We start from the raw sequence: 18,505 nt of genomic DNA, 5'->3' as shown, positions 1-18,505 counted from the left end.
ATCCAGAGGCCCATCTGACCACGTTCCATACGCAGATGATGCTGTCGGGAGGGTCAGACGCCGTGTATTGCAAGATGTTCGTAAGCACGCTCCAGGGAACGGCGTTGGAGTGGTTTGTGAGCCTACCTAACGGTCACATAACTAGTTTTCAGCAGTTCTCTAAGGTTTTCGTCGAGCAATACATCGTGAACAAGGCACCACCCAGGGTGTCTTATGATCTGTTTGATATAAGGCAGTACCAGGGAGAGTCCCTCAGAGACTACCTAAATCGCTTTGGAGCGCAGATGGTCAGATCGCCGGCTAAAGATGAAGAAATGCTGGTCTATGCATTCAAGAAGGGCGTGCTGCCGGGACCATTCTGCGAGGCCTTGATCAGGGCTCACCCTGCAACGTTTGCTGAGGTCAGGCGACTTGCGGTGGCTCACATCGCCGTCGAAAGTGAGGTCGCTGAGAAGAGAGGGAGCGTGGCTCCCGCTAGGCCACGCGCCCAGACCAGAATCCAGCCGCAAAGGGTGCTGGAAACAGCGACGGCGGCCAGGAAGGACCAGAGGACTCGCCATCCTTACGATAGGAGGAACAAGGGGAGGAGCCAGGGGCGCCAGCAACCAGCACGCCGGGAATACAATCGCCCGCCTAAGCACAAGTTTGTTATGGGATTAGCGGACCTGATCGCCATTCCCAACATATCTGCCAGGTTGAAAGCGCCTGAGAAGGTGGGCGACAAGGTGCTGGGACCAAAGCCAGACGCCTGGTGTGAGTTTCACCAGGGCTTTGGCCACACTTTGGACTCGTGTTTATCCTTAGGGTATCAGCTCGATGATCTAGTTAAGAGCGGGTTCCTAAATGACTATCTGCTGGATAGGAGGACGGGGGGAGCGTCGAGTTCCCAGCCAGCAGTTGGAGAAGCCCAGCAACACGAAATGCCTATCCACGGGGAAATCCACACTATCGCAGGAGGCTTCTCAGGTGGTGGATGCACCGCATCGCAGAGGAAGAAGTACGCGCGGTCGGTGATGACAGTGGATATGTTTGAAGGTCACTCGCTGGAAATGGACATTACGTTCACCAAGCAGGATCTTCGGGACGTTGTGCCCCATGACAACGATCCCATAGTCATTTCGTTGGTGACGGCGAGAAGGAAGGTCCACAGAGTTCTGGTGGACCAAGGAAGTTCGGCAGACGTGATGTTCTGGCCGACTTTCACGCAGCTGGAGTTGCCCCTTGACCAGCTAAGGCCCTATGGAGGGTGCCTATATGGGTTCGTTGGTGACCAGGTGGAGGTCAGGGGGTATATTGAGTTGAGAACCACGTTTACAGATGAGGCTGGTTCGAGGACGGAGAAAATCAAGTACCTCATCGTAAACGCTCCTTCAGCATACAACATCCTGTTGGGAAGGCCCACGCTTAACAGGATAGGCGTCATCCCGTCGACTCGGCACATGAAGGTAAAGTTGCCGTCTATGGAGGGGGTGATGATCACGATCAAGTCTGATCAGAAAGAAGCGAAAAAGTGCTATGAGAATAGCCTGAAAAACAAGAGATCAGTGAGTTATGTAACAACCACCCCACCTCCCGGTGTGAAGCCCAGATCGACGGTAGCGGTAGAGACCGCCGGAAGGGACGTGGAGATGGTGGACGCTGAGCTAGTGGAGGGAAACGCTGGTCTGGAGGAGGAAGAGGCGCGGAATCGCCCTGAGGAAGCGAGAGAACAGGGAATCGCCAGGGCGGTGATCGCCCGAGAATCCAGGCCAAAGCCTGTCGAGCAGTGGCTCGAGAAAGAGATCGGGGGAAAAATCTTCAAGTTGGGAAGATCTCTGGAGGTCGAGCTCTAGGACCAGATCGCCAAGGTGATTGAGCGGCATCTGGACGCGTTTGCATGGTCCGCTTCGGACATGCCCGGGATTGATCCCGACTTCCTGTGCCATCATCTGGCGATGGACAGCTTGGTGAGACCAGTGCGACAAAGAAGAAGGAAGTTCAACGAAGAAAGGAGGCAGGCGATTAGAGAAGAAACACAGAAGCTCCTTGCTGCAGGCCACATCAGGGAAGTCCAGTACCCTGAATGGCTGGCGAATGTCGTGCTAGTAAAGAAGAGTAACGGGAAATGGTGCATGTGCGTCGATTTCACTGACCTGAACAAAGCTTGCCCAAAGGATTCGTATCCTTTACCAAGCATAGACGCCCTGGTGGATAGTGTTGCGGGGTGTAAGCTGTTGAGTTTCCTGGATACCTTCTCGGGGTATAATCAGATCAAGATGCATCCCATGGATGAAGAGAAGACAGCCTTCATGACGGAGAGGTCGTGCTATTGCTACAAGGTGATGCCGTTTGGGCTGAAGAACGCGGGGGCCACGTACCAGAGGCTGATGGATCGAGTACTTGCACCGATGCTGGGAAGGAACGTGCAAGCGTACGTCGATGACATGGTCGTGACCTCGCCGGAAAAGAGCAAGCACGTTGCCGACTTGGAGGAATTGTTCACGACGATCGCCAAGTTCAGATTGAAGCTGAATCCAGAGAAATGTATTTTCGGCGTGGAAGCTGGGAAGTTTTTGGGTTTCCTCTTGACTGAAAGAGGCATAGAGGCCAACCCTGACAAGTGTGCCGCCATCCTGGCGATGAGGAGCCCAGCTACGGTGAAGGAGGTTCAACAGCTAACAGGTCGGATGGCAGCCCTGTCCCGCTTCGTGTCCGCTAGCGGAGAAAAGGGCCATCCCTATTTTCAGTGCTTGAGGCGCAACAATAAGTTTGTTTGGACGAAAGAATGCGAGGAAGCTTTCGTCAAGCTGAAGGAGTATCTGGCGAGCCCGCCGGTTCTGTGCAAACCGCTGGTGGGAACCCCTCTCAGGTTGTATTTTGCTGTAACTGAGAGGGCGGTGAGTGCGGTGCTCGCCCAGGATCAAGATCAGGCTCAGAAGCCTATCTATTTTGTGAGCAAGGTGTTGCAGGGCCCCGAAACGAGATATCAGGCCCTGGAGAAGGCTGCGCTGGCTGTGGTGTTTTCGGCGAGGAGGTTGCGCCACTACTTCCATAGCTTCACAATACTGGTGATGACCGACCTGCCCATCCAGAAGGTCGTGAAGAAGCCTGACGTTGCAGGAAGGATGGTGAAGTGGGCAGTAGAGTTGTCAGAGTTTGATTTCAAATATGAGCCCCGAGGCCCGATTAAGGGGCAAATCTTTGCAGATTTCGTGGTCGAGCTCTCATCTGAGGCAACGCGGGTTGAAGGGGACGATTTCCGTTGGGTACTTTCGGTGGATGGATCGTCGAACCAGCAGGGCAGCGGTGCTGGAGTCATATTGGAAGGACCCAACGGCGTGCTGATCGAACAATCTCTGAGGTTTGCCTTCAAAGCCAGTAACAATCAAGCGGAGTATGAGGCGCTGATCGCCGGAATTTTGCTGGCCAAAGAGATGGGAGCTAGGGTGCTGATGGCTAAGAGTGACTCGCTGCTAGTCACAGGGCAAGTAACAGGCGAGTTCCAGGCTAAAGATCCACAAATGGCGGCCTATCTGGAATATGTGCAGGAGTTGAAGAGTTCTTTTGCCTCCTTTGAAGTAGTGCATGTGCCCAGAGAGCAGAATGCCCGAGCTGACTTGCTAGCTAAGCTCGCCAGCTCAGGCAAGGGGGGTAGGCAGAGGACGGTGATTCAAGAAACTCTGAAGACGCCGAGAGCATTTGTGGCAGATCACCTGGTCCTTCAGATCAGCAGGTCGACGGAGAAAGCCGCGAGAAGCCATAAGTCCCTGACGCAAGAAACTCTGAGATCGCCGAGAATTAGAGCTTGCCGGGGAGAGAAGGTGAACGTGATGCAGGTCTGCGCTACCCATGAGCCAGACACTTGGATAACCCAGTACAAGCGGTGCCTGGCGGATGGCCTTCTCCCGCTGGATCTGACTGAGGCTAGGAAGGTAAAGAAGAATTCTAGCAAGTACACCCTGATTGATGGCGATCTGTACAGGTTTGGGTTCACTCACCCGCTCCTGGAATGTATACATGGCGAGAAGTGCACGAGAATCATGGCGGAGCTCCACGAAGGTATATGCGGAAGCCACGTCGGTGGTCGAGCTCTGGCCGTGAGGACTCTCCGTGCAGGATACTACTGGCCATCCATGAGAGAAGATTGCAAGAAGTATGCCCAATGTTGCAAACAATGCCAGCAGCACGCCGATTGGCATAAGGCGCCTCCCGAGGAGTTGAAGTCGATTTATAGCCCTTGGCCGTTTCATACCTGGGGAATTGACATCCTGGGGCCTTTCCCGCTGGCGATCAGGCAGATGAAGTACTTGGTGGTGGCGATTGAATATTTCACCAAGTGGATCGAAGCAGAACCAGTGGCCCAGATCACCGCACACAAGATCGAAGGTTTCGTGTGGAAGAACATCGTGTGCCGGTTTGGAGTGCCTAAACGCCTGGTGTCGGATAATGGGACTCAGTTTGCAAGCCACCTGTTGAAGAAGCTCTACGAAGGGGTGGGAATTCAACAAGTGTTTGCATCCGTCGAGCACCCTCAGAGAAATGGCCAGGTGGAGTCAGCTAATCGGGTGTTGTTGAGAGGCTTGAAGAGAAGGCTAGAAAAAGCCAAGGGAAGCTGGGCTGAGGAGGTGCCCCGTATAGTCTGGGCATACCACACCACCGAGCAGTCAGGAACCCATGAGACCCCGTTCAGTTTGGTCTATGGGTGTGATGCGATGATTCCGGTAGAGATCCAGGAGAGCTCGCCGAGATTCCAGAACTTTGTAGAGGAAGACTCGAATGAAGAGAGAAGGCTGAACCTGGATCTACTGGACGAGGTCAGGGAAGGGGCGAGACTGAAAGCTGAGGCGGTGAAGAGAAGGATTGAACGAAGGTACAACTCGAAGGTGATGCCAAGGCAATTTAGAGAAGGCGACCTGGTGATGAGAAAAGCCCACCAGTACGAGATGGAGAATAAGCTGTCGCCTAAGTGGACGGGACCGTTCAGAATAACCGAGGCGCTCGGGAACGGCGCCTACCGCTTAGAGACACTGGAAGGGGGGGCGATCCCTCGCACTTGGAACGCCACGCACTTGAAGTTGTATTACAGTTGAAAACTTTTGTAAGTAAAGACGAACACAAAAGTTATTTACGATGTTTCTGATAAAACAGTTTGAAGGGGGCACTCTTTTTTCCCTAAGGAGGGTTTTTAATGAGGCCACCCAATAAAAGAAGAGTTTACGAAGTATAAGGCGTTTTCAGATTGCATGCTTGCTGTTTTCCAGAAAAGTTTTGAAGAAGACCTTGTCACTTATACGTGATTTAAGGCGAGTTAAAGATATTTTGCATGCTTTCTAAAAAGTTTTTAAGTCCTCATCGTTTTTCGGCGATTGGAGGCATCAGTTAAAGTTTTTAAGTCCTCATCGTTTTTCGGCGATTGGAGGCATCAGTTAAAGTTTTTAAGTCCTCATCGTTTTTCGGCGATTGGAGGCATCAGTTAAAGTTTTTTAAGTCCTCATCGTCTTTCGGCGTTCGGAGGCACCAGTTAAAAGACCTCAACGCCCGCGCGCGTCCCGGGGCATGTAAAAGACCTCCTCGCCGTCGAGCGAGTGCAGGCGAGAAAGAACGAAAAGTCCTCAGTGCTTCTGGGGGCGAGAAGATGTAACCCCTGGGGCAATGTAGAGGCAAGTAAAAGTCCTCAGTGTTTCTGGGGGCGAGAAGATGTAACCCCTGGGGCAATGTAGAGGCAAGAAAAAGTCCTCAGTGCTTCTGGGGCGAGAAGATGTAACCCCTGGGGCAATGTAGAGGCAAGTAAAAGTCCTCAGTGTTTCTGGGGGCGAGAAGATGTAACCCCTGGGGCAATGTAGAGGCATGATTTAAAGACCTTCTCGCCTATGAGCGAGTTCAGGCGAGTTAAAGACCTTCTCGCCTATGCGCGAGTTCAGGCAAGATAAAATCCTTCTCGTCTCGAACGAGTTCAGGTACGGTGTAGAGGGTGGAAGAAGTTCTGAGGGTGGCTAAGGTAGGTTCGAAGAGAACGCCTAGCCACCCGGTCTCTTGCTCTGAAGCACAAGGAGGCAGAGAAGGATCCGAAAGGCATCTCTACCCCCAGATCAAAGAGCAAGGCGTGAAGCCAGAAAGAACCTGATCGCCAAGAGTCTCTGGCGACCAGGAAAAGTTCAAACGATGGCGAGAATGTTAAAGGACCCGTTTTGGTGGAGCAGATCGGGTGAAGCAATGTTTAAACCAGCAGCTGAGTCAAAGTTTGTTGCTTAAGGAATGTTTTTACGATAAGGTTAATTGCCTTAAGTTTACGAATCGATAAAGTGATTGTTGCTTAAAGGTTGAAGTGGTTCGAAGCAGTTAAGTCAAAGATCGTGCCTACGGTTTTGCTAAGACATTTCTTTGAGATTGAACACGCAAGGAAAGTTGAAGCGATTGAAGAAGTCAAAAGAGGAAAAACGTAGACTTTGTCATTAACAATGAATAACAGTTCAAAACATATATATGAAAGGACATAAAGTCTATTATAAGTTATAATGCAAAGGAGAGTATGAAAGCGATGGATGAATTAAATTAATCAGTCTTCGGCGGGCACCACTTTTCCATCCACCACTTCATTATCCAGCGACACCATGCTGAGATCCAGGTCGGGGAACAAGCAAGCAAATTGTTCCCGTGCAGCTTCGAATCCAGCGGCCATAATTTGAGCAGAGTTTAGCTTGAGTTCTTCAATCTGTTTCTGAAGTTCCTCAATCCGCTTCTTGAGACCTTCAGTTTGCTCTTTCAGCTCCTTATTCTGTTGCTCCAGCTCTTCAACCTGCTTCTTGAGTTGTTCATTGGTCTCTTGAGCCTGGAGAAGGTCTTCAGCAACCTTCTTGGATTCCGCTTGCACTTGGGCCAATTCGGCAGTTACCTTTCCCTTCTCTTCGTTGGCCTTGGCGAGATCAGCTACGGTGTCGTCCCTTGCCTTTTCCACCTGCCCAAGGAGGGTCTCTCGTTCGGCTGACCTTTTCTCTAATTTTTGCACCTTGACGGCGTCGGCCTTCATGAGAGCCTCCAGGTCAGCCACCTTGACGCGGTAAGGCACAATCTTGCTCTCTAGTTCGATCTTTTCTTGAGCAAGCTGTTGCACTTTGTGGCAGAGATCAGTGGCCTCTTTGCGCGCCAACCTGAGCTCGGTGCTCATTGCGTCCTCCACTCGGGAGTGTTCAATCTCCGCCAGCGTCAAGCTGAAAGACAACTTCTCCACCTCAACCCTCATGGTGCTGTTCTCGGTCTTGAGGTTGAAGAGGTCGTCTTGGAGCCTCCTAGTAGAGCTTTCCACAGCTCTGGTGATGATGGCTGGGATGTCTTCTGCTATTGTCTTTAGCTTAGCAGATAGAGGCTCCCACATCCTCGTGACCTCAAGGGGGAGGTTTGCTGCTTGTAGAGGCACCAGAGGCGCTGTGGGGGCCTGTTGTGGGTTTTCGTCGCCACCTTCCTTAGCAGGTTCTTCAGTGGGCGCTTGTTGGCGTGGTGACGGAATCAGGGATTCGGTGATCAGAATCGGTGAGGTATGAGCGACCTCATCCCCGATTGGAGCAACCTCTGCGGCTGAGGCATTTGAAGGGGGACCCCCTCCCGCTGATACATGTGGCATGGAGGCGCTCGGGGGGTCCTCCATGAAGTTTGGCTCTTGGGCCTCAACCGCAGGCAGCGCAGTGGCTAGCGGGATAGCTTGGACTGGTGAAACAGGAGCTTGTGGGGGTGGCGATGATGGAGGAGGAGCAGGTGTGGATGGTGGCGTTGACGAGGGAAGAGGGGGTGGTGCAGGTGGTGAAGAAGGTGCCACCCTCTTCCTCTTTGTAACGAGGCCATCCTCAGTGACCTCGTCATCTTCTTCCTCATCCTCTTGGACTATCTGGGGAGCCTTCCTCTTGGGCCTCTTGAGGACCAGTTTCTTGCGTTGGGCAGGTTCCTTAGGTGGCGATCGCCCGTGGACGATGGCTGTCTCCACCACCGAGTTGGGCACCGTTTGAGAACCCGTCGCCAACCCGTGGGTTCGGGCGAGCGCCCTCAGTTCAGCAAGCATACCTTTGCCCAACATGTTATCTGCATGAAACGAAAATGCATGGGTTAACTCAAGGAGAAAATAAGTGCACAAGGCAGTATGCAGCATAGCAGATAATCGGTGCAGGAAAAATAAAACCAAAGTCTTGCGCATAACGCACAAGACGCCCAGAAACAATCAAATAGAAGCAGTATTAAAACAACAGTTTAAATGTTCTAACCTATTCGAATTTCGAGTTGGTCCTCGTAGAATTCGAAGTAGATCAGGGTGGTGGTAAGGAAGGTGATGTTGGCATCCGCGACCCTTTTCCAGAAAAGGCAGAGATCTCGGTCCAACGCTCCCATGCTGTCAGGACTTCTGGGTCTCCTGAAACAGCTCTTGGACTCTTTCTTCCCCTTGTCCACCCAGTACAAAGGGAAGCCGTCGAGTAGGGAGTCGTCCTTGTCGTTGGGGCGCACTTGGACGAACTTCCCTTTCCAGTCCTTGTAGGATTGCTGGAAGATGGAGAAGATTGACCTCCCAACAATCGCATTCAAGCTAACCCACAGGCGGTCTCCTGGGTGCTTGGCTTCGAAGAGGAATAAAAATACGTCCACGGATGCGGGCAACCCCAGATGGTCGCACGTCACTTGGAACGCTCGCACGAACGCCCAGCTGTTGGGATGGAGCTGGGCGGTGGCGATGTTAAGCTCGGTAAGGAAATCCCTTTCGAAACGGGTGAAAGGGAACTTGAGCTTCACCTTCTTGAATAAGGTCGTGTAGACGAAGCAGAAGGGCCCGTCGGCACTCACCTTGTCATCAGCACAAACAGGCAGATCGGGGGGGCAAGGCAGCACTATCATCTTTTCATCGTGCTCCTTATGAAATGATTGATGAAGCTCATCCCCCTTAGTCAGCCGCAAAACTGCTCCCGCAGTGTTCACAGAAGATGTCTCCCTCAGAAGGGTCGAGTTGGCCCAGAGATACAAGGTTTTGAAGTCTGGCAAGGGAACGGGGGCTCCTCCGGCAATAGGTGGAGTCGCCTGGGCCAGGTTAGGGCGGGAAGACGCAGGCCTCTCAGCCTGGGAAGATGAAGCGCCACGAACTCGTGGTGGGTCGTGTGCTTGAGAAGGGGGGTTTCGTGATGAAGGAGGAGGATTCGGGGTGATCTTTGTGCGAGTCATTGTTGCAGCTGCAAAGGAAGAAGAAAAGGAAAAATGATCAGGGGTTACAAAGGCTGACTCGATCATGGAAGGAAGGTGAAAAACGAACGAACGTAGGTTCGTTGCGATGATTGACGAAGCCCTAAGTTACGTAGAAGGAGAAATGGAAAAAGCAACCCACAGCGTATGCACCAGGCAGTTACAGGATGATGCGAATCGGTTAAAATGCAAGAAAGACCAGCAGAAGAAGGAAAGTAGGTACCTTTTGATGATCAGGAAGACGATGAAGGTTGATGGTGATTCAGAATGTTGGAGAGCGCTGAGAGTTTTTTGCAGAAGAAGGTTAGAGCGTTCGTGAATGCGAGGGAAAGTGATGGAACAGTGTTGAGTGAAAATGGGTTTAAGAGTTTTTTCGAAAATGGGTTTGGGAAGCGCAAACGATAACTGAAGGTAACCGTTGATGAAGCCACGTGTCGAGTGATGAACGAGGGGTTTGGTGGAGCGTCAGAGCAGCGGAAAGTACAACCGCTTGGAATTCTGCGTCAGTGCCACGTAGATCGGTGTTGACGTGACTCTTTCAGTCTTTTCGCTAGACAAATCTTCGCTTAAGACTGGGGGGCTTGTGTACCGCCCTGGTAGTCGGGAGTGATGACATGGCATCCCGCTACGGTATAGGCGTGTTGGCAAGGCGCCAGGTTGGCAGAAGGGAAGGAAGTCGGGGGGCTCGTGAAGTCGCCAGTTATTAAGTTGGCGTGTTCCGATCTCCAGCATACCAGAATAGGCGATCACCGGGTTAAAGATGAAGTCGCCAGATGTAAACTTAGGCGACCAAGCGATTGGAGATCGCCAGAGAAAGCACATCGCCGAAGATGAAGGAGAAGCAGATTATGAAGGCGGCCGGCGAGACCACAGGGAAGGTGTATGAAGGCACCCTAACTCGCCAGTTCCAGTAGAGATCGCACTCCCAAGTTGGCTATGTACTGGGCAGTACAATGCATAGGTAACTTAGTAAAACAAGAGTAGAAGCAGCGCCCAAGTCAAGGAGGCTCCAGATGATGGCACGTGTACAGTTGGATACGAGCCACGTGTCCAAATCTGTAACTGCCAGGAGAGAGAAAGTAACCAGGTATATAAGAGTTCTCAACGAACTTTCTAAGGTACGCACGTTCAGATTACACTCTTTACGCTTGCGAGTTACAGAGCTGACTGTGAGAGAGGATTTGCACGGTTCTTGTTCTCTTAGTATTTGGTGATTCGGTCACTGACTTGGGCGTTGGAGTGCGATCGGCTGCAGCGGCGCCGCTCTGTTTCTTTGCAGGTTCTTGAGGTGGATCTCGAAGAGGAACGGAGGTGTGAAGCGGTGCACACGTCGATCCTTTGACGAGGCAGTTTCCAGCGTTCTGGTCAACAGGCAGGATCACTTGTGACTCTATCTCCTTAGTCTCCTCATGATTATTTCTATAAGCTGGTCTATTTGGTAGACTAGCTCCCGAAACTAAATCTATTTGGTGTTCTATACCCCTAGAAGGTGGAAGTTCAATGGGTCCTTCCTTAGGGAATACATCACCAAATTCTTTTAAAAGTCTTTTGACTTGACGAGGTAGCTCACAAACTTCAGAAAGTGTGGCAGTGCATGCAAGTGTTCCTTTACAAAGAAGGAGGCCTGGAGGTTATTCATATAGAAGTATCTTTTCAATTTTATTTTCAATTTTTTCTTCTTTCTAAATGACCTTGTGTGAAGGAACACTCTTCTTCTACGCCTCAGCTTTCTCTCTAAGGTATTTTTCTATTTTCTCTTTTTTTTTCTCATTTTCTCATTTTTGTTTCATTTGTACTTGGTCCTTTACTACTTGTGAGGATCTTAAAGGATAAGTACAAACTTTTTTTCTCTAGGAGTAAAAGTGATCTCGTTGGTAAGACCATTATGCATAGATTTCTTATCAAATTGCCATTGTCTTCCCAATAAGATATGACAAGCTTCCATGGGTACTACATCACATAAAATCTCATCTTTATAGTTCCCCACAGAAAGACTGATTTTTACTTGCTTGTCTACAATTAGTTCCCCATCTTCATTTATCCATTGAAGTTTGTCAGGTTTTGGATGAGGTACTAATTGTATATTAAGCTTTTCAACCATCCTAGTGTTACAACAATTGCAGTAAAAACCACTATCCACAATCAAAGTGTTAGAATATATGACCTTAAACGAGAGGGGGGGTGAATTGTTTAAGAGAGGTTTTTGAAAAATTTTCAAGGTTTAACAAAATTCTTTGTGTGAATCCATAACAGGAATCAAGTTAGCCAAGAATATAAGCAATAAAACAGCAAAGCAACAGAAAAACAATCGGTTGTTTCTTCGAAACAATCGGTTGTTTATACCAGTAATGCTTAAAACATAATTTAAAAGAGTTTAGAGTAAGAGAGAGATACACCAACAGTTTATACTAGTTCACTCTTAAGCCAAGAGCTACATCCAGTCCCCAGAAAAACCACTGGGTAATCCACTAAGTAATCAAACCAGATTAAAACACACAAACCACCAAATTAGTGACCTTGAACCCTTCAAGAAACACACTCCCTTTGACAAAACACACCAAGAGTATTGATCTTGACTACCTCAAGAGTACACAACATTCATTTGCAACACAACACCAGAAATACAGTAGGTTGAGAAGGGATTACACTTGTTCATAGTACAAACTAAAATCAATACAATTGCAATCCGATTCCACTCTCTGTGAAAACCCAAAGCTTGATGTGAATGTTCAAAACTTTTGAATCAATTTCTTCACAACTGAAAAAATCAAATTTGTTTCTCTTGCTTGTTTGAAAACATAAACATACCATTTATATTTTCCAAGGATTGGTCAAAGAAAATAATGAATGACCATATTCAGTTGAAAAATCATTTAAAGCACATTCAACAACCAAAACAAAATTTTGTTAGGATTTTCAAAGAAAAAACCGGTTGAAACCACGAAACAACCGATTGTTTGGTTTGGCAGTTAAGTCAACCAAACTAAAACGGTTTTCAACCTTTTCAAAATTCCTAAGAGTAAAACAACTGGTTGATTTGACAAAACAACAGGTTTTTTTTTTACTTAGTTGGAAAAACACTTTATTATTTAAAAGGTTTTAAATCACATCAGCTTTAGATTCAACAAAGGAGTGGATCACATTCTATTCTACCCAGATCCCTCCCTAAACACAGCAGCAACACCAGCCTTGGATCAAACACACAGGATTTGGATTCTTCAAAGCACATGATCACTCTTGATCAACAGAGAGAATAAATGTTTTCTAAAACTTTGCATCTTGTACGAAAGATGTTCTCTCTTTGTGTTTCATGGTTCACACTAGGGTGATTGTTGAGGGTTCTTCTAATCATCATTAATTCTCCCTCACAAGCACATGCCTCCTCACTATTTTCTTTCTCTTCTCCCCCACTAGACTCATCATCTTGGCTATTATACTCATCCCTCCCTCTTAGATCATGGTTCTCCTATTTGGGCATTGGGATGCTATATGGCCTCTACCAAGACACTTAAAGCATTGGATATCTCTATTGTGGGGTTCTGAGGTAGACACATCTTTCCCTACACTTTTGTGAGTTTCTTTGGGTTTATCTTTTGAAAGACTATCCTCCCTTTCTCTTCTATACTCTTTCTTGGGATAAGAGTTAGAGTAAGAACTCTCCTAGCGACAAGATCCTTTTCTCAAATTTTGTTGCTCAACTTTTATACAAAGTTGGATCAAGTCATTCAAGTTTCTATAGGGCAAGAGTTCCACTTTATCCCTTATCTCAAGATTGAAACCACTTAGGAACCTAGCTATGGTGGTGGTTTCTTCCTCCCTAATAGAGGCTTTCATCATATAAAGCTCCATCTTTTGCCTATACTCCTCTACATTCATGTTCTTTTGTTGGAGTTTTTGGAGCTTGTCCATTAACTCCCTATTGTAGTATGAAGGAATATGGTGGCGTCTCAAGGCTCCCCTAAGGTCATTCCAATATTCTATGGGAGGTTCCTTCTGGAGGTGCCTATCTTTCTCTCGGGTTGTCCACCAATACATAGCATTCCCTTAGAGACTTAAGGTGGTTAAGGGTACTTTCCTCTCTTCACTAACATGGTGGCAAGCAAAAAGTTGTTCTACCTTCATCTCCCAATATAAATAGGTTTCAACATTTTCTTTTCCATAAAAATGAGGCAAGTCTACCCTAGTCTCCTTTGGGTGTTCCCTTCTAGTTCTTCCAAGTGGAGATTGATAATATTCATTAACTCTTATACTCATCTCAGCATGTGAGTCACTCGACCTAGAACTAGATGCATGTTATGATTTCTTTAATTTTCTTATGTATTCATCCTTTCTTTAACAAGTTTCAGCTCTTCTTCTAATATAGCAAGATGGACATCTCTTTCTTTATTATCTTCAAAGATTTGGGCCTCATGTTGCAATTGTCTATATGATAGTGATTGAAGGTCTATTCTATGCACTCCTTCACTTGTAGCTCCTTTGTTTATATTTGTGTATGCTTTTTCAAAGTGGTGGTTGTTGTCCCTTGCTTTGTCTCCCTAGGTTATTCAACCATAAATCTTTAATTCAGCTCCTATTTAGTGATATAGCTCTCACGAAAACAAATTTTAGCTCCACTACTCATCAAAACACCTTTTAGGTCACTTCCACCCAAGAGAGGTCAAGCAAGTTTAAAGCAACAAAACTCAATTTAAAAATTAGGTCTACACCAAAGGGAATTGATATTTGAAATGACTTGAAAGATTATTCAATAAAATTGACAAACAAAAAATTAAGGCACACAAAAAAATTGTGTACATTTTTTCACAACTTCCGAAATTTATGTTGGACAGAATACTTCAAATTTGAAGTTGAAATTTAAACCACAGAAACTTCAATGTTTTAGCTCAAAATAGGCATTGGAATTTCACCAAAATAGTGAGCCAAATAATAGTAATATTTTTTTCAAGATCACTGTCGCATCACCATTTTTCTAGAGTCAGAATTTTGCACTATGTTTGTATTTCATTTATCATTTTTTTTTGTATTTTTAATTTTGGTGTACTTTTTTTTTCAGTTTTCTTCAACACATCAAACTACTCAAATTCAAAATTTCAGAATTTTTCACCCACAAAATTAATTTCTGGGAAAGATTCCAGCCAGCACAGTAACAATGAAAACAAAGAAATCCTAACATAGAATTAGAAAACATCTAAGAAACTTCAAAAACACAAAGGAAATGATTGGAAAAGAACTTGTATGGAACTAACACAAAAGTATGAACTCAAATATGAAAATATAAAAGGCACCAAAGCTTCAAAAAATAGAAATATAAACTACACTCAAAATCAAAATCAAGCAACCAAATAAAAAATAAAAGGCACCATTTGGAATTTATGACATTGTAGGATGAACATTAATTTGACAAAACCTGTATGAATTAAAAAATCAAAAAGATTCAACCACAAACACTTTGCACCGATTTAAACATCAATAAGACTCAAATAAAATTAAAAACAAAATAGCCAACACAAAATACTCAATGGAACCTAAAAACAATTTGGAAGCTCAAGAACAATTTGAACCAACCGTATAGCATTATGAACTAAAAACAAGATTAAAACAGCAAGACAACCAAACAACATATAAAAACAAAATAGAAACTTGATTCAACCACAAACACTTTGCACCGATTTAAACATCAATAAGACTCAAATAAAATTAAAAACAAAATAGCCAACACAAAATACTCAATGGAATCTAAAAACAATTTGGAAGCTCAAAAACAATTTGAACCAACCGTATAGCATTATGAACTAAAAACAAGATTAAAACAGCAAGACAACCAAACAACATATGACAACACGGAAATGAAAAAGACTAAAATATAAAATGAAGAGAACACTTATCTCTTGAAGAACCTTGACTTTGATACCAAATGATGGGTTGTTTTTCTAAAATAATGAGGTGATTGGTTGGGCCATATCACTTGGAGAAAGGTGAAGGTGAAGATTAAGATGCCTAACCTAAAGAGGCTAGACAAGGGAGTAGAAACTTGCAAAAAATTGGCAGCATTTACTCATATAAATTGATCTTACAAAACATGAGTCAAGCACTCTATTATATAGGTGCAAGTGCCTTGGAGAAAAAGGAGCAACGGTAGGATGGGGAATACACAAAAAAAGGGCAGTTAGGGTATTGACTAAAGTCAATGCCCCACCCTAGGAGCAAAGTTCTAGAAGCTAGGTCAACTTCCTACCCAATGATAAACACACACCCCTCCTGATGGAAGAGGGCCAAGGACAACCTCACAAGAAAGACAAGAGCCAAGACATGAGCATCCAAAGCCAAACCAAGAGCGTCTAAGGCTAAGGGAGGAGCCTCTAGGCCAAAGGAGAGGAGCGTCTAGGCCAATGGAAGGAGTGTCTAGGACCAAATTGCGAGGTCCATGGCAAAGCGAATCCATGAAGATTTGTGTATGATACATGAAGGCCCATTAAGGGTAGCTTGGTATTAGTTGTGGTGTAAATAGCACAAATTTGTTTCATAAGGTTTTAACCTAGATTTGTTAAGATTTGGTACGTTTTCTAGAAGGAATCTTTAGGCTGGGCCGGCCATGTGCCTTTAGTCTTTGGATGTAATTTGCATTTCATTTTGTTTAGCATTAGGGTTGCATTTTGGTTCTCCTTAGCCTATAAAAGGAGGAGCCTACACCTTGTATTTTCAAGATTGAATAGAGTATTGTTATGTTGCCAATTTAGTGTCATACATTACTCCTTGCCTAGCTTCTAGGTTTTAATCTTCATTTCACCACCTTCAAAGGGGCTGGCCGAACCTCTCCATTTTCACACTCTTCATGCACCTTCAAGGTCACCACACCTCTTAGGAGGACCTTATTCATCTCTTCCATTAAGCTTCCGCACCATCTTCAACAAACATCCAAGAAGAGCTCATAGGAAATCCATCACTTGGTATCATGAGCTATGGTTCTTCAAAGATGAGTATCTCTTTGTCATTTTCTTTTTGACTTCTTCTTGATTTCATATTGTCTTGCTGTTTTAATTTTCGTTTTGAATTGGTATGCTGTTTGGAATTTCCAATCGGTGCATCTTGTTCAATTGTTCTTGAGCAATCTTTGTGCAATTTTTGGTAGGATTCCATATAGTTTGTGTTGCTGTTTTTATTTTAGGTATTTGAGTCCTTTTTGCAATTTTAATTTGTTCATATTGTGTTCATTTGAGTCTTTTAATTTCTGAATCTATATGTGTTTTTTCTAGTCATGTTTCTTCCAAAAATGTCATCAAATCCTAGTAGTACTTTTTTTGGCTTATTTGTTTCTTGTTTTTGGTATAAATGCTTGATCTGAATCTGCTGTGTTTTTGGTCCTTTGGTGCTTTTTATTTTTTAGTTTGAGTTCATATTTGTGTGTTAGATCCACACAAATTCCTTTCACTAATTCCATTGTGTTTCCTTTGGTATATCTTTTTGTTATTTATTTCCAAATTTACAGAATCCTCTGTTTTACACCATTCTGTTTTGGCTGATTTTGCTTATGAAAATGAAAATACACATAAGAAATTTCTGAGCCTCTGGATTTTGCAAGATTAAGGTGTTAGAAAGAGGACAAAAAAAAATCAGTTCAAAAAAAAAATAGAAAAAAAATGATAAATATTACAAAAACAGTGTGCAATTCTGACGCTACAACTGGCGAATCTGAGCACTGATTTTAGAAAATTTATTAAAAAAAAATGGTGCATGCGTTTAGAGTGAAACCAACGCCAAATTTTTTTTGAGATCTTGATCTGTTTGAATATCAATTTTTCAGAAGCAAATATTAAAAGGCCATCTCAGCATAAATCTGTGAAAATCACGCATTCTGGACCACAACAATTTGTTTTCAGTGGTGCTATTTTTTATTTTGAAATCAAATATAGTGCTATTCCATAGGTTGCATTTTGTGTGCCATCCTTTCTTTGAGTACCTTTTTATTTGCTTGTCTAATATTTCATTGAAACTCTTTCTAGTTGTCACATTTAATTCCATTTGTGTGGTACTGTTTTTCAAATTAATTTGTTTCTTGCTTTAATTCTTTGACCTCTGAGCTTGGTGGTGGATTAATTATCAATTGGTACTTGATTGAGTGGGAATTGACTTGAGGGGAGTCTAGTTTGCTTAATAGGTGCTAGATTGAAGAATTAATTACCTAATTCAAAGAGGAACAAAGGCAAGGGGCAGAAACAAACACTTTCTAAATACACCACATACATTGGAGGGCCCAACAAAGAGGAGACAACAAAGGAAATGCAAATACAAAATCAACAAAGGGAGTTTCATCTAATTTCTTTGCAACTTAACTTTTGTTAATTACTTGTCTAATTACGTAATTAGACGGTGAGTATGTCTTCAAGGGCTCCAAGTGTCCAAGAAGCCTCACCTAGGACCGACTAGTTTAGAACTATCTAGCCTAGTTTTTGTTAATTGCTTTAATTGCGTCTTTTTGCCTTAATTAGCTATGCTTATCAAACTGTTTTGTCTTGTTTAAGCTTTGTTAATTTTGCTTGGTTGATTAGATAGTTTGCATTGTTTTCTTGCATTAAAAATTTGATTTCTCCAACTTAATTGTGTTTTAAGTGGTTTACCAAGAGAAAGATTTGTGAAGACATTGAGGGATAATTTTTGGCTAAGGCAAGACTTGGTATTTAAGTAGTCCATTGTGACTCACCTCTCTTACCTGGAAAACTACCTTCTTTAACTTCCCTAATTTTTCTCAAAGTAAAACACTTCTATACACAAAGCTCTAGTCATGTCTTCTCCTTCTCATTCTGCAAAGTCTATTGAAAGTGATGTAAATTCCATGAAATCTCTTTTAAAACAACTTGCAAAGGACGTACAACTCATTTCATATAGACAATTGGAAAATGAGTCTAAAATCAATGAGTTGGCTAAAGCAAAGGAAGAGAAATCCCAAAGTTCAAAAAAATCCAATAACCATGCATCTCTTTCACAAATCCAAGAATCTCTAGGGGAGGGAAGCCTTAGAATCCATGATTACTACCAACCACCCCCTAGGAGAACTAGAAGAAGATAGGAAGAGAGCCCAAGGGAAGTAAAGGTAGACCTACCCCATTTCTATGGTAAGGAAGATGTAGAGGTATACCTAGATTGGGAGATGAAAGTAGAGCAACTCTTTGCTTGCCATAGGGTGAGTGAAGAAAGGAAGGTACCCTTAGCAACCCTTAGTTTCCAAAGTAATGCCATGTATTGGTGGACCACTCTAGAGAGAGACCGACGTCTTCGTAGGGAGCCTCCCATAGAATATTGGAATGACCTTAGGGGAGCC

At 44.8% G+C, this 18,505-nt stretch overlaps 1 pseudogene; it reads right to left on the bottom strand.

Moving 5' to 3' along the window:
* Positions 1-11,011: 11,011 nt before the first annotated feature.
* On the bottom strand, positions 11,012-13,311 carry LOC150025849 (uncharacterized; annotated as a pseudogene).
* Between the last annotated feature and the right edge of the window lie 5,194 nt (positions 13,312-18,505).

Source organism: Phaseolus vulgaris, chromosome 7 (genome assembly GCF_051622355.1).
Source record: "Phaseolus vulgaris cultivar YP4 chromosome 7, ASM5162235v1, whole genome shotgun sequence".
NCBI classification, from domain to species: domain Eukaryota; kingdom Viridiplantae; phylum Streptophyta; class Magnoliopsida; order Fabales; family Fabaceae; genus Phaseolus; species Phaseolus vulgaris.
Note: the sequence above shows the minus strand (reverse complement) of the source record. Positions and strands in the feature narration are given on the sequence as shown.